Genomic DNA, 13171 nt, shown 5'->3' on the forward strand with positions numbered 1-13171 from the left:
CCCTCTTGTAATAATTTGCTTGGTTTAGTATGCTTTTATGTATTGGTTTACCATGATTCAATGTCATTATGTTCCGCTTGTAGTGTACCCAGTGCTGCAGAAATTTGTCAGCTTTTCACAATTAATTGATAATACTATTAATTTTACTTTGTTGCTCATTTTTATATTACCTGCAATAATAATTTATCTATTACTGTAATAACAAATACAAACTGAAAGAGAAGCAATCTGCCAGGCATGAACAACAGCTCAGTGACTTGTTTTATGGCCTGGTTACCACCTGGGAGTAGCTTCTTTCTTTTCATAAGGCAGGGAGAGTCCATGACTTCATTCCTTACTGTTGGGAAATACAACACCTATCCACCAGGAGGAAGCAAAGACACCACAGCCAAATACTTAAATATCCCTCCCACTTTCCCTATCCCCCCAGTCATTATTTGCCTTTCATCACTAGAGGAGGATGGCAGAGAAGTGTCAGAAGATTTGGATAGTCCTTAACGGTTATGTTCCCTTCAAGAGAGGACTGGAGTTTTAAGTAATCGTATAAACCTCTCAGTGAGAGTATTGATGAGAGATGCAGGGAAAGTTTTTCTGCGAAGTCATCCAGACTGTCTATCTAACAACTCCTAAACAATCAGTGTTAAAGAGTTACACTGCTTGCTTTTCCACACTCAGGTCCCTGTCAGAGCATCGCTACAAGGCTGTCACACTTGAGAGGCTGTATCTGTTCCACAGCACGGATCCTGGAGGGTAAGTCTGTCTTATTTTCATATAACAGGGATGCCTTATATAGGGTCACAGTGTGATTCCTCTATACCTCAGTAGGATCGAGAGTTAATATCTCCTCAGTGGGAGTTTATTGGAAACAGTTTGGGGAGTTTTTATTCTGCTTTAACATTTGTGAAGAACGTTTTCAGGACTCATTTAGACTGTGTACTTTTGGCTGGAACAGGCAGGTTTCACTTTCACTTTTGTGAGTTGTGTAGCTCCTAATAGCTTTGCACACTTTTTCATAGCATGGGGGGTCCTGCCTTGCGCACCATGTGACCGGGTGCGACTTTATTCACTTCCTTACAATCCTGCTGCAGACAGCACTCCTGAGGAGCGTTTCTTGACAACATGTCTGAGTCTAGGAGGTGGTGAGTGCCCCAGCCATTGGTTTTGTAAAGGTGCCTTTCTATATTTAAAACATTTATTTTTGTATAGTTTTTCTCTTTCTACTGTGGGATTAAATACCTACTATGGCGGACTCTGATAATACGTTAGAAGGTTTCACTCCTTCTGTAGTAATTAATAATACCTGCTTATATTGTGAGGAGGCTGTGGTTTGCCTGCCTGCTCAATTTTGTTCCAATTGAATGGGTAGTGTTTTAAAGTCTAAGAAGGGAGCTAAGTCTGCTATTAACCCTAGTACTATTAGTCCCTCTGAGGCATCAACCTCTCAGGATTCTGTGAACCGAGAGATTACTACCCTTTCTATCCTAACCGTTTCACATGCAGTTCCCCGCAGCACAGCTATTTCTCCATCTGGAGGGGGCCTTTTTCCTGCGGACTTTACAGCGCATTTACAATCGGCAGTGTCCGTGGCCCTGAGTGCCCTACCTATCTCTAGGAAACATAAGAGAAAGGTTAAACACAATTCTCCTGTTTTAGATTCATCTAATTTCCAATCGAATCTAGCGTGTATGTCCCAGCTATCCTAGGATGAGTTAACCCCTGTGGTGTCAGATGGTGAACTTTCAGAGTCGGAGACTTCTATTATTAAATCTCCTCAGGCGGAGGTACCCTCCTTTAAAATTGAACATCTGCGTTTTTTTACTGAAGGAGGTCCTGTCTACGCTAGAGGTTCCAGAGGCTAAGCTACCTGAGGAACCTAAATTGGATAGGGATTATGAAGACAGGAAGGTCCCACAAACTTTTCCTGTCACAGTTCGTATGGCGAACATTATTAGTAACAAATGGGAAAGAATTGGAACATCCTTTTCTCCCTCTGCTACTTTTAAAAAATTGTTCTTGGTCACTGATTCTCAATTAATGCTGTGAGGCTCCATCCCTAAGGTGGATGGGGCCATTTTGACTCTAGCTAAGCGTACTACTATCCCTCTTGAGGATAGCTCTTCATTTAGAGAACCTATGGATAAGAAGTTGGAAACTTTCCTAAGGAGAATGTTCCAACATGCAGGATTTTTATTTCAACCGGCGGCAGCGGTGGACGGGGCCAACACCTACTGGTGCGACTACCTGTCAGAACTTATCAAGGTGGAATCTCCCCTTGAGGATATTCAGGAGAGAATTAAAGCTTTAGGAGTAGCTAATTCTTTAATCTGTGATGCGAATATGCAAATTATTCGCCTGAATGCTAAGGTTTAAGATTTTGCAGTCCTAGCCCGCAGGGCTCTCTGGTTGAAGTCTTGGTCTGCGGATATGACTTCTAAATCCAGACACCAGAATTTATTTGGACCAGGTCTGGACTCCATCATCTCTACGGTTACTGTAGGAAAAGGTGCCTTCCTACCTCAGGATAAGAAGAACAGACCTAAGGGATGGCAGTCCTCTAAATTTTGCTTCTTTCGTTCAGACAAATCCCAATAATCTTCATCCAAACCCGAGCAGCCCAAGAGCACTTAGAAGTCTGCTCAGTCCTGGAACAAGTCCAAACAAAGAAGCCCACTGATAACAAATCGTCATGAAGGGGCAGCCCCCTGGGGTTCTACTCAAACCTCTTCGGGGTTCCCAAAAAGGAGGGAACTTTTCGTCTAATTTTGGACTTGAAGTGCCTAAACAAATTCCTAATTGTCCCTTCCATCAAGGTGGAGACTTTAAGATCAATCCTTCTGCTGATTCAGGAAAGACAGTTTATGACTACCATAGACTGAAGGACATTTCCTGTTCCTGAGATTCGCCTTTCTGGATCAACACTTCCAGTTTAGCAGTAGCTCCTCACCTGGACGATATCTTGGTACAGACACCAACTTTTCATCTAGCAAGGGATCACTCAGAATTTCTTTAAGTCTTCTTTGGTCACATGGATGGAAGATAAACTTGGAAAAGAGTTTGCTTACTCCAAATACCAGAGTGAATTTCCAGGGCACAGTTATAGACTCAGTGTCTATAAAGATCTTTCTAACAGATCAGAGACGTTGCAAGCTAACAACTGCATGTCTTTCCCTCCAGGCCTCTTTGAGACCTTCAGTGGCCCAGTGTATGGAGGTTATTGGACTCATAGTGTCTTGTATGGACATCATTCTCAAATTCCATCTCAGAACTTTACAGCTATGCATGCTTAGACAATGGATCAGCGACCATTCCCATCTGTCACAACAGATAGTTCTGGACAGCCTGTTGAGAGACTCGCTCTCTTGGTGGCTCTGTCAAGATCACCTGTCCCAAGGCACGTGCTTCTTGAGACTGTCCTGGGAGATTGTGGCTGGGGAGCCATTTGGGGTGTCAAGAAGGCACAGGGGCTGTGGACTCGAAAAGAGTCCACTCTCCTGATCAATATCTTGTAACTCCTGGCAATCCTCAATGCTCTGAAGGCATGCCCCCTCCTGGGTTTGTCCCAGTTTATCAGATTCCAATCAGACAATGTTACTTCGGTAGCCTACATCAATCATCAGGGAGGAACGAGAAGTTCCTTAGCGATGAGAGAAGTATCTCAAATCCTAGAATGGGCGGAGGCCCACAACTGTATGCTGTCAACGATCCACATTCCGGGTGTGAACAACTGGGAAGCAGACTTCCTCAGCAGGCAATCCTCTCACCCAGGGGAATGGTCTCTCCACCCTGAGGTCTTTGCAGAGATATGCACAGATAGGGGATGCCGGAGATTGACCTCATGGCCTCCCGTCTTAATGCCAAACTACCCAAGTACAGGTCAAGATCAAGGGATTCTCAAACTGTTCTCTCTTCTCCCTCGTGTGATGGCCCGCATCAAACAGGAGCAAGCATCGGTAATTCGAATTGCTCCATCCTGGCCACAAAGGACTTGGTTCGCATATCTGGTGTGGATGCCCTCATCTCCTCCGTGGAGGTTACCTTGTCACAGGGACCTGCTGATATAGGGACCTTTCTTTCATCAAAATCTAGATTCTCTGAGGCTGACTGCATGGAGATTGACCACTTAGTCTTAGCCAGGAGAGTTTTCTCTGAGAGTGTCATTGACACTTTGATTCAAGCTTGTAAGCCAGTTACTCAACACATCTACCATAAGGTGTGGCGGACTTACCAGCACTGGTGTGAGGAGCGTTGTTTTTCTTGGCATAAGGTTAAAGTTGCCAAAATGTTATCTTTTCTCCAGGGTGGACTGGAGAAGGGTCTATCTGCTAGTTCCCTGAAGGGACAGATATCGGCCCTGTTGGTGTTGCTGCACAAGAGATTTGCTGAGCTTCCGGATGTGCAGTCCTTTGTTAAGGCTCTGACTAGGATCAGACCTGTGTTTAGAAAGATGGCTCCGCCATGGAGTCTCAATCTTGTTCTTCGTGTGTTGCAGCAGACTCCGTTTTAGCCCATGCATAATGTTGACATTAAACTGTTATCTTGGAAGGTTTTGTTTCTATTGGCTATTTCCTCTGCTTGCAGAGTCTCCAAGATTCCTGCCTTGCAATGTGACACCCCTTACCTTGTTTTTCATGTAGATAAGGTGGTTTTACGTACTAACACCTAGATTACGAGTTTTGCGCTTAACAGGGTGCGAAACTAATGCCAAAAAAGTTGCGTTATTTCACTCTCCATAGCACTGCCATTACGAGTTACTGAAAAGCCTCCTTGTGTGTGCGATATGGTGGTGTTAAATTTCATACGCACAAAATCCAAGGGCTGCTTTGACATGCTCGTACACGCTTTCCCCCATAGACATCAATGGGGAGAAAGTGTTAGAAAAACACCTGAAATGTGGAATTAAAAATCTCTGTAACGCAACCCCATTGATATCTATGGGGGGAAAAATAGCCCTATAAAAATAAAAAAACACCCCCTAACCTACAATAAACTACCAATAGCCCTTAAAAGGGCATTTTGTAGTGCATTGCCCTAAGTTAAACCGTAAAACCTACCACCCAACCAACCCCCAAAATAAAAAAACCTAACTCTAAAAAAGGGGCATTTGTATGGGCATTGCCCTTAAAAGGGCGTTCAACTCTTTTTCACTGCCCTTAAAATGGCATTCAGCTTTTTTCCAAGTGCCCATCCCTAATCTAAAAAAAAACACCCAACACTTTCATCCATCTCGGGGACGTCTTCTATCTTCATCCCAGGGGGTGCAGAGCAGAGCTGTTCAGGATGCTGAAGACATCCTGCGCGGAGCGTCCTCTTCATGTAGTCACCGCCGTTCACTGAAGTTGAATGCAAGGTTGCCGTTTCAAAATGGCGTACCTTGCATTCCTATTGGCTGATTTGATTCTTCAAATTCAAATCAGCCAATAGGATGGAGCTAAAGAAATCCTATTGACTGATTTGCCTGGGTTTTTTTTTTTAGATTAGGGATGGGCACTTGGAAAAGAGCTGAATGCCCTTTTAAGGGCAGTGCCCATACAAATGCCCCTTTAGGGGCAATGGGTAGTTTAGGATTTTTAGAGTATTTTTTATTTTCGGGGGTTGGTTGGGTGGTGGGTTTTACTGTTGGGGGGACTTTTTAAAGGTAACAGAGCTGTTTAACTTAGGGCAATACCCTGCAAAAGGCCCTTTTAAGGCCTATTGGTAGTTTATTGTAGGTTAGGGGTGTTTTTATTTTGGGGGCCCTTTTTTATTTTTATAGGGCTATTAGATTAGTTATAATTGTTTTTATTTTTGATGATTTCATTTATTATTTTTTGTAAGCTTAGTGTTTTTTATTTTTCGTAATTTAGTGTTTATTATTTTTTGTAATTTTAGATTTTTTTAATTTTTTTCGTAGTGTTAGGTTTTTTTAAATTTGCAATCAATTGGTAGTATTTTTTTATTTTATTAGAATAGTAATGTTAGGTTAATTTATAGTTTAATGTTAGGTTTATTTTTATTTCACAGGTAAGTTTAGGGGTTAATAGGTTTATTTAGTGGCTGCGATGTGGGGGGCCGGAGGTTTAGGGGTTAATAGGTTTATTTAGTGGCGGCTATGTGGGAGGCCGGAGGTTTAGGGGTTAATAACTTTATCATAGTGTCAGCAATGTCGGGGATCGGCAGTTTAGGGGTTAATATATTTAAATAGTGTTGGTGATGTGGGTGGGCGGCAGATTAGGGGTTAATAGGTTTAATATAGTGTTTGCGATGCGGGAGGGTGGCGGTTAAGGGGTTAATAGGTAGTTTATGGGTGTTAGTGTACTTTGTTACAGTTTAGTTATGAGTTTTGTGAAACATTTTTGTTTCGCAAAATCCATAACTACTGCTCTCAGATGGCGGTATGGTTTGTGTCGGTATAGGTTGTAACACAAGCTTTTTAGCCTTACCGCACAAACTGTAATACCGGCGCTATGAAAATCCCACATAAATTTTGTTTTTAGCTCAATTACCTGGGAGTAACTTTCCAGAAGTATATCAGTATATAAGTCTAGCCCCAAAATACTAGGCAATTCTCCACTGAACAAGGAAAATGGCAACTTAAGGTGATCATTTTGGCCTCCTTTAGTCCTCATCAGTGAGGTGCAGCCATATCCCTCTAAGCAACAAATGTGTCACACTAAATGTAACGTAATATAAATATATATAAAACTACACAGGATTGAGCACTCACTATCCAAAATCTATATGGAACTACAATAGTTGATAAAACAGCCAAAATAATTTACAAAGGCCAAGAAATGCATTGCTGTCTATTGAGGAATATGCTACAAGTGTTGTAGCATACATTGTTGTTGTGTTAAATAAAAACATTTTATCAGAATATTCACACATTGCTGCAGTTGATTTCATCCCTTGGGCTTGCTGCCGAAGTGGTGACAGCTTAAAGTAGTTCCATTTTAGTACCAGGATTCCAATAAAATATTTTGCGCATTGTATGCAATCGCTCTTTTCATATAGGTGTAAGTTAACGTTTTTTCCATCCAACATTGGATTTATTGAAAATCAGATAGTTGCTATGGTAACTGGACCTTATACTATAAAATTTACGTTTAACGTATGTGCTCCTTACCTGTGATCACCTCTAAAGAGAAACAAAATCAGAGACACTTATTTATAATACATATATTTTTTTAACTATAAGCATATACTATTTTTTATTATAATTATATTTTCCATTTTATCAATATATGTAATATGTATTGCTGCCCTAGGCATTTAAGTCTAGTTTGAATTTTGTAGATATGTGCGTATATTTATATTTTTATATGTAAATACATACTGACATTTCCATAAGAACATAAGTGCAAGAACATATTCCTATACATGGGACAACAATAAATATTAAATTTTTCAGTTTTTTTCTGCATTGAAACACTTGCATTATTTGCAAGTTTTAAATCTCAATGGGAAATTGGTTTCAAAAAGCTCCTTTTTTGTCTTTTACACCTAGTTGAGCTGGGTGTAATTTTTTCCAATGTATTGACAGCCTCCGACAGTGTATTGAAGAGACAGTCTACACCAGAATTTGTATTGTTTAAAAAGATAGATAAATCCCTTTATTACCCATTCCCTAGTTTTGCACAACCAACACAGTTATATAAATACACTTTTTACCTCTGGGATTACCTTGTATCTAAGCCTCTGCAAACTGCCCCCTTATTTCAGTTCTTTTGACAGACATCCATTTTAGCCAATCAGAGCTGGCTCAGCTGAACTCCACGTGCATGAGCACAGTGTTATCTATGTGACACACATGAACTAACACCCTCTAGTGGTGAAAAACTGTCAAATTCCCTGAGAGAAGAGGCGGACTTCAAGGGCTTAGAAATTAGCATATGAACCTCCTAGGTTTAGCTTTCAACTAAGAAAGAGAACAAACCAAAATTGGTGATAAAAGTAAATTGAAAAATTGTTTAAAATTACATTCTCTCTCTATTTTGGACTAGACTGTACCTTTGAGAAATTGACATTACACATAGTGAGTGTTTACTGGCATATTGCCAGCTCCAATGGAGGAGATGGAGTCTCTGTTTTTTAAAAATATTGATGTGGACAATCTTGATATGCTGAATTTGGAGGATGTATTTAGTCATGATTCCCCCAAAACCAAACTGGGGGACCTCTTTCAGGATTATGAAAATCTGAAACTGAAAGAACAGAAATTAAAGTGGGACAAGTGGATTTTAACCAATTACCTAGATTTTAAAATGGTGCCTAGGGGACATAGGCTGAACGAGTTCCCCACTTATGACATTAAAGACCAGGATTTTGTTAGTTGTTCGAATCAAGCTCTAACTGACTGTTCCCTCACTATTATTATTATTATTGGTTATTTTTAAAGCGCCAACAGATTCCGCAGCGCTATACCCTTACCTTAATTTCCCTTCTCATTGAATATAAAGATGTTTTGTTATTAGAAGTTAAATCTAAGATTGCATGTATACAGTCTGATATGGGCAAGTTTAAAGAATGTGATATATATATGAGGTTTGAAGTTATCTTTAAGAAAACAATTGAAGAATCCAAGAAATTAATAATTCAGACAAAGCATACTAAGTTTCTGAGAGATCAGAAAGATTATTAACAAAGCAATGTGTATGTATGGCGTCGCTGCCAAAGGAACAAATCCTGGTTTAGTTTAGAAACTCAGGAGGCTTCCCCTAATGGTAAAAATAAGAACAAAAATAAAAATAGGAGACACTATAATAAGGTTAATAGACATCAAACGCAAAATTTCACACCTAAACCCCCCAAGAAGGTTACTTTTTCAGACTCAGAGGTGGATACCTCTGATGAGGACAGATTTGCCTCAAGCTTTGAGGGGGTATCGGGAGATGAATCAGCCTCCATGATGGATGAACAGTTACAAATGGCCAATACCCACACTATTGCAGGGGGGATGAATAAGAGCATCCTTAAGGATTCAAATAATCAAGGAGCTAGACCTAAGACTCGCACTGAACCAACAGCCTCAGTAAGTGCAATACATCACTCAAATGTGCAGGTTTTCTTTTACAAGATACGATGAGTCCACGGATTTCATCCTTACTTGTGGGATATCGCCTCCTGGTCAGCAGGAGGAGGCAAAGAGCACCACAGCAGAGCAGTCATTCTCTTTGCCTGTGTTAGTGATAGGAAGAGGTAAAGTGAGGTGTTAGTTTAGATTCTTCAATTAAGAGTTTATTATTTTTTAAAGTGGTGCCACTGAGTGCTACTTTGTGCTAGGGTGTAGCCTAGACCAGATCCGTCTCTTCAGTAAAAAGAGAAGCATTTGGTGGCTTTAAAGCAATGGGAACTTGTGGGACATAATTCTCACTGCGCCTCCCATACTGTGATGCTGCCCTTTCTGTGATGGCCTAAGCTGCATTTAACTCAGGCTTCATCTTTTTGCAGGACTACAGGAGGGACCCAATGGACCTCTGAACCCTGTTGTGGCTGTCCTACTGTCTGTCAGCATAAAAGGTAAGTGCAGACTTTATTTCTCTACGGGACAGTGGGGTTGTTCTGCACTTCTAGGGGAATCAGGGGCTCTGTCTGTGAAGAGCTTTTTTTCCCTGGCGACGTTTAGTTGATGGGCCATGATTGTATGGGGGGACTCCTCACAAGGCCATCAGTGACAGCGACTTTATTACAAGGAGGTTCATTGTCAGTACGGCTGTTACATAAATTGTAATGTGGCCCAATGGTTAGCAAGGTGTTGAATAAGAAAACAAGACTGCCGAGTGTTTTTCTTTTCTCACAATGGTGTTGAGAGCTAATGGTGTGGTGGCATACTCGACTTATAGTTTATAAGTTTGATTTATTTTCTCCTGGTGTCAATGGGTAATGGCGACCGGGAGCTCGAGTAAGGTGATGCCCACGATGGGCGGAGTTGTCTTCCCGCCGTTGGTTTGAGCCCTATCCCCCATACAAGGCACATTAAATCGGAGTGCCGGGGGATGAAGTGCAGGTATGCCCACGAAGGGCGGAGCTCTATAGTTGCACTCTCCCTCCATTCCGAGTGTAATTGTACCAGAGGGAGAGTTTGTGCTGCAATTGTCCACACGCAATTAAAAACTTTCTGTTCAGACGTAGCTCTGTCGAGTCTGTATGTTATAATTTTTCCTCCATTACGATTAAGGAGGGTAAAGTGTGTACTGCTGTTCTGATGCGCTTTCTTTATTAAAAGCTCCGGTCTTCCAAACAAACTTTGGATGCTTAGACACCTCAGTACAATAGCTGAGACAGTTAGCAACTTAGGAGACAGCACGCAAATAAAGAATTAGGTTGCTTTTACCATTTAAAGGGACAGTAGACATAGTCTTTCCTTTATGAAGGCTAACCTATGTTATGTTTATCATAATATTTTCAGCTCTCTTGATTTAGCTCATCCTTTGTGTCTTAGGATGCTATATAGGGTACTTTAATATTTAAAGAAACAGTACCGCTTTTTATGTGTCAAATTATTCCCCTTCTAAAGCTTTTGCTCTTCGGGGTCTATTGACTCCGGTGAATCCATGCCACTTTTTTTCTCACTATTGTGGGTCTAGGATTTTTATGGTCGCATGCAGTGCTCTGTGGTTCCTTTCAGATTTTATATGGAATTGTGGCACATGACATCTCTTGTTTCATGCTTTTAGCGATGTGTATTAACAGCAATGTTAACTCTTTAATTGGATTGTTTTCTGCACAACAGAAATAAGAAGTTTATTTAAAAAAATAAAAAATAAAAATATATAGAAAACTGTGTTTTCCACTTTTTTTAAGACCTTCTCCTCTTATAGATATTACTATTGGGGAGTATGTTGACAAGGGTCATTTTACCACATACCTACAGTATCCACAACATATTAGGGCACACATGGTGTACTTTTGTGGTATAGTTTGGGGACTTACAGGCTGGAGTGTTTGCATGTTCAATCCCACATGCTACTGCAGTGTCATTTTCTCCTGTCCCTCATGCATTCTGTGTTTTATTAACAAGTGGAGGGCTCCGACTATTTTCTAGTATGACGAGTAAAATATAAGAAAGCAAGACTGCATTTCCTATTTTTCATAAGATATACCCTTCTCAGCTAAGGAGGCTGGGTAGTCATTCCTGGGGTTAGAGTGGCTTTCAGCTGGGCTGCGAGACTCGCTACTTCCTTAGAGGGTAGTTGCTTCCTTCAAAGATTCAGAAAGGGTTGTACTCCAGGGCTTCCAACCACTTTCAGCTGTGTACTTTCTTACCATCACCAGAGCAACGGCAATTTGACTGCTGTGCTTTTTCATTTAGAAAGTCCTATGGTTAAATCCAGGATTGGATTAAAACTTATGAGTTTGCTAAATTCGACTTCTCTGCAGATCACTAACTTTTGCTGCCTTTCGAAATTTTAAGGGAACCCCCCTTCCTCTTCTTCTAAACAGGAAGGTATCTATTCGCAAGCCAAATCTACCTGGAGACCTAACCAGTCTTGGAACAAGGGTAAACAATCCAAGGAACCTGCTGCTGTTCCCAAGTCAGCATGACGGGTTGGCCCCCGATCCGGGACCGGATTTAGTAGGGGGCAGACTGTCTCTCTTCATCCAGGCTTGGATGAGAGATGTTCCGGAACCCTGGGAATTAGAGATAGTGTCTCAGGGATACAAGCTGGAATTCGGAAATTCTTTCCCTAGAGGAAGGTTTCTTCTTTCTCGATTGTCTGTAGTCCAGATACAGAGAGAGGCGTTCTTACGCTGTGTAAGAGACCTATCCTTTATGGGAGTAATTTGTCCCGTTCCAATTCAGGAACCGGGACAGGGTTTTTTTTCAAATCTGTTCGTAGTTCCCAAAAAAGAGGGAACTTTCAGACCTATCTTAGATCTCAAGAGTCTAAACAAGTTTCTCAGAGTTCCATCTTTCAAGATGGAAACTATTCGTACCATTCTTCCATTGATCCAGGAGGGTCAATTTATGACTACTGTGGATTTAAAGGATGCATATCTTCATGTTCCTATCCACAGAGATCATCACCAGTTCCTGAGGTTTGCCTTTCTGGTGTCAGGGTGCCAGGAATCAGACTGAGACGAGAAGTGCAAAAATAATCATACCTTTATTAATAGCAAAAAATAATAAAAAGTCCTCAAGTCAAATAGCAAGCCAGGAATCAAAACCAGAGCTGGTAGTCAGATGAGCCGAGTCAGGAGCCAAAGCGAATAGTCAGACGAGCCGGAATCAGGAACAAGGAAAACAGCAGAGTCAGGAACAAGCCAGGGATCAGGAACCAGGAAGGACGTCAGGCAGCCAGGTAATACACAGGAACTCTCACAAACAGGTCTGAGACAACACAAAGGCAAAGCATACTAAACAGAGGCCCTTTAAATAATAAGTGATGACATCACAATTCTGAGACTGCATCCTGTCTCACATGGATGATGCACACCAGTCTGGCCATAAAAGGAAGTGCAGGAATTGAGTAGCATCCCCCACAATGCACCATAGTCAGGAAGAGAGGTGAGTAAAATGGCTGCCAGCAGCACATGGCAAACACAACAGGGAAAAAACCCTGACAGTACCCTCCCCTCAATGACCCCTCCCCCGCGGGAGGACAAAAGGCTTATTGGGGAAACGGGCATGGAAGGCACGGAGGGGGGTGGGAGCATGAACATCAGAGGAGGGAACCCAAGAATGCTCCTCCGGACCGTAGCCTTTCCAGTGAACCAAATACTGTACACGGCCCCAGGACATACGAGAGTCAATAATGCTGCTGACCTCATACTCCTCATGGTTGTCAACAAAGATAGGACGGGGATGAGGCAACACAGTGGTAAACCGATTACAAACCAATGGTTTCAAGAGGGAGACATGAAAAACATTGGAGATGCGCATAGCAGGAGGAAGGTCAAGAGCGTAGGCCACAGGGTTAACCCGTTGGAGTATTAAAAAAGGACCAACATAGCGGGGAGCCAATTTATTGGAAGGCACACGAAGGTTCAAGTTGCGGGAGGACAGCCAAACTCTGTCACCAACCTGGTAGGAAGGTGCAGGCAGACGCCTACGATCAGCCTGGAACTTTTGGCGCAGCATAGAACGATGAAGGCAATCCTGAATCTCCACCCACGTGGAACGGAGTTGCCGGAGATGCTCCTCCAAAGCCGGAATACCCTGAGACATGAATGAATCGGGCAACAAGGATGGTTG

The sequence above is a fragment of the Bombina bombina genome, chromosome 2 (assembly GCF_027579735.1).
Source record: "Bombina bombina isolate aBomBom1 chromosome 2, aBomBom1.pri, whole genome shotgun sequence".
Lineage (NCBI taxonomy): Eukaryota > Metazoa > Chordata > Amphibia > Anura > Bombinatoridae > Bombina > Bombina bombina.